Raw genomic sequence first — 3685 nt, 5'->3', positions numbered from 1 at the left:
GGGAATGCTTCGGGGAAACTAGGACCACTCTAGGGGAACTCTACAGAAGTCCTAGGAAACTCAAAAAGGTCCTAGATATTGGCTACCTTTGAGGCTTGTTAGTCCCAGTCCTGGTGCTAGGGGAAACTAGGACCAGTCCTAGTCCTAGTTTCCCTAGTCTTAGTCCTAATGGCACCTAGGACCACTCTAGGGGATTTAATGGTGCCCGGGCCCACTACAATCCCCTAAAGTGGTCAAAGGGGAACCTGGAATGATCCTAGGGCCCTGGGGTTGCATTTGGGGAAATTAGGATCACTCTAGGGGAACCCTATCGAAGTCCTGTGGAACTCAAAAAGGTCCTAGATATTGGCTACCTTTGAGGCATGTTAGTCCTAGTCCTGGTGCTAGGAAAAACTAGGACCAGTCCTAGTCCTAGTTTCCCTAGTCTTAGTCCTAATGGCACCTAGGACCACTCTGAGGGGATTAAATTAAATCTAGGGGACTAAACCACCTTAAGAGCATATGAGTGGCGCCGGGGCCCCCAAACTTCCCAAAGTGGTACCAGAGGGGCCGGAAATGGCCCTAGGGCCCTGGAGCTGCTTTAGGGAAAACTAGACCCTCTCAAGGGGATTCTTACGGTGGTCCCAGGGCACTCAAAAAGGCCCTAGAGTGGGGTTGCCTTTTAGGAATGTTAGTCATAGTCCTGGATCTAGGGAAACCCAGGACCAGTCCTAGTCTTAGTTTCTCTAGTCTTAGTCTTAAGGGTACCTAGGACCTCCTTAGGAGCACTTGAGTGGTGTTGAAATCCCTTAAGGCGGTTCCAAGGAGACTTGGCATTGCCCTAAGGCACTGGGAATGCTTCGGGGAAACTAGGACCACTCTAGGGGAACTCTACAGAAGTCCTGGGGAACTCAAAAAGGTCCTAGATATTGGCTACCTTTGAGGCATTTTAGTCCCAGTCCTGGTGCAAGGGGAAACTAGGACCAGTCCTAGTCCTAGTTTCCCTAGTCTTAGTCCTAATGGCACCTAGGACCACTATAGGGGATTTAATGGTGCCGGGACCCACTACAATCCCCTAAAGTGGTCAAAGGGGAACCTGGAATGATCCTAGGGCCCTGGGGTTGCATTTGGGGAAATTAGGATCACTCTAGGGGAACCCCTAAATCCCCTCAAGTGGTCAAAGGGGAACCTGGAATGATCCTAGGGCCCTGGGGTTGCATTTGGGGAAATTAGGATCACTCTAGGAGAACCCTATGGAAGTCCTGGGGAACTCAAAAAGGTCCTAGATATTGGCTACCTTTGAGGCATGTTAGTCCTAGTCCTGGTGCTAGGGGAAACTAGGACCAGTCCTAGTCCTAGTTTCCCTAGTCTTAGTCCTAATGGCACCTAGGACCACTCTAGGGGATTAAATTAAATCTAGGGGATTAAACCACCTTAAGAGCATATGAGTGGCGCCGGGGCCCCCAAACTTCCCAAAGTGGTACCAGAGGGGCCGGAAATGGCCCTAGGGCCCTGGAGCTGCTTTAGGGAAAACTAGACCCTCTCAAGGGGAACCTTACGGTGGTCCCAGGGCACTCAAAAAGGCCCTAGAGTGGGGTTGCCTTTTAGGAATGTTAGTCATAGTCCTGGATTTAGGGAAACCCAGGACCAGTCCTAGTCTTAGTTTCTCTAGTCTTAGTCTTAAGGGTACCTAGGACCTCTTTAGGAGCACTTGAGTGGTGCTGAAATTCCTTAAGGCGGTCCCAAGGAGACCTGGCATTGCCCTAAGGCACTGGGAATGCTTCTGGGAAACTAGGACCACTCTAGGGGAACTCTACAGAAGTCCTGGGGAACTCAAAAAGGTCCTAGATATTGGCTACCTTTGAGGCATGTTAGTTCCAGTCCTGGTGCTAGGGGAAACTAGGACCAGTCCTAGTCCTAGTTTCCCTAGTCTTAGTCCTAATGGCACCTAGGACCACTCTAGGGGATTTAATGGTGCCGGGACCCACTACAATCCCTTAAAGTGGTCAAAGGGGAACCTGGAATGATCCTAGGGCCCTGGGGTTGCATTTGGGGAAATTAGGATTGCTCTAGGGGAACCCTATGGAAGTCTTGGGGAACTCAAAAAGGTCCTAGATATTGGCTACCTTTGAGGCATGTTAGTCCTAGTCCCGGTGCTAGGGGAAACTAGGACCAGTCCTAGTCCTAGTTTCCCTAGTCTTAGTCCTAATGGCACCTAGGACCACTCTAGGGGATTAAATGGGGCCGGGACCCACTACAATCCCCTAAAGTGGTCAAAGGGGAACCTGGAATGATCCTAGGGCCCTGGAGTTGCATTTGGGGAAATTAGGATCACTCTAGGGAACCCTATGGAGGTCCCAATGTATTCAAAAAGGCCCTAGAGTGGGGCTGAATTTAAGGCATGTTAGTCCTAGTCCTGGGGCTAGGGTAACCGAGGACCAGTCCTAGTCCTAGTTACTAGTCCTAGTCCTAGTCCCAGTCCCGGTCAAATCATCAGATAGGTATACATGAAAATTTAGATAGGTCCCCCTGTCACACGGCGTTAGAATCATCATCATCATCATCATCATCATCATCATCATCATAGATAGGTCCCCCTGTCACACGGCGTGAGAACCATCATCATCATCATCATCATCATCATCATCATATATAGGTCCCCTTGTCACACGGCGTGAGAACCATCATCATCATCATCATCATCATCATCATCCTAAGGGCACCTAGGAAAGCTCTAGAAGCACTTGAGCGGTTTCGGGGCCCCATGAATTCCCTAAAGTGATCCAAGGGGGCCTGGAATGGCCCTAGGGCCCTGGGGTTGCTTAAAAGGAAACTAGGATCACTCTACGAGAACCCTATGGCGGTCCCAGGGCACTCAAAAGGTCCTAGATTGGGGCTGCCTTTGAGGCATGTTAGTCTTAGTCCTGGATCTAAGGAAACCCAGGACCTTTACTAGTCCTAGTTTCCCTAGTCCTAGTATTAAGGGTACTTAGGACCACCTTAAGAGCATATGAGCGGCACCGGGGCCCCCAAACTTCCCAAAGTGGTACCAGAGGGGCCAGAAATGGCCCTAGGGCCCTGGAGCTGCTTTAGGGAAAACTAGACCCTCTCAAGGGAACCTTACGGTGGTCCCAGGGCACTCAAAAAGGCCCTAGAGTGGGGTTGCCTTTTAGGAATGTTAGTCATAGTCCTGGATCTAGGGAAACCCAGGACCAGTCCTAGTCTTAGTTTCTCTAGTCTTAGTCTTAAGGGTACCTAGGACCTCTTTAGGAGCACTTGAGTGGTGCTGAAATTCCTTAAGGCGGTCCCAAGGAGACCTGGCATTGCCCTAAGGCACTGGGAATGCTTCTGGGAAACTAGGACCACTCTAGGGGAACTCTACAGAAGTCCTGGGGAACTCAAAAAGGTCCTAGATATTGGCTACCTTTGAGGCATGTTAGTTCCAGTCCTGGTGCTAGGGGAAACTAGGACCAGTCCTAGTCCTAGTTTCCCTAGTCTTAGTCCTAATGGCACCTAAGACCACTCTAGGGGATTTAATGGTGCCGGGACCCACTACAATCCTTTAAAGTGGTCAAAGGGGAACCTGGAATGATCCTAGGGCCCTGGGGTTGCATTTGGGGAAATTAGGATTGCTCTAGGGGAACCCTATGGAAGTCTTGGGGAACTCAAAAAGGTCCTAGATATTGGCTACCTTTGAGGCATGTTA

The sequence above is a fragment of the Artemia franciscana genome, chromosome 7 (assembly GCF_032884065.1).
Source record: "Artemia franciscana chromosome 7, ASM3288406v1, whole genome shotgun sequence".
Lineage (NCBI taxonomy): Eukaryota > Metazoa > Arthropoda > Branchiopoda > Anostraca > Artemiidae > Artemia > Artemia franciscana.
This window is presented reverse-complemented; position numbering follows the sequence as displayed.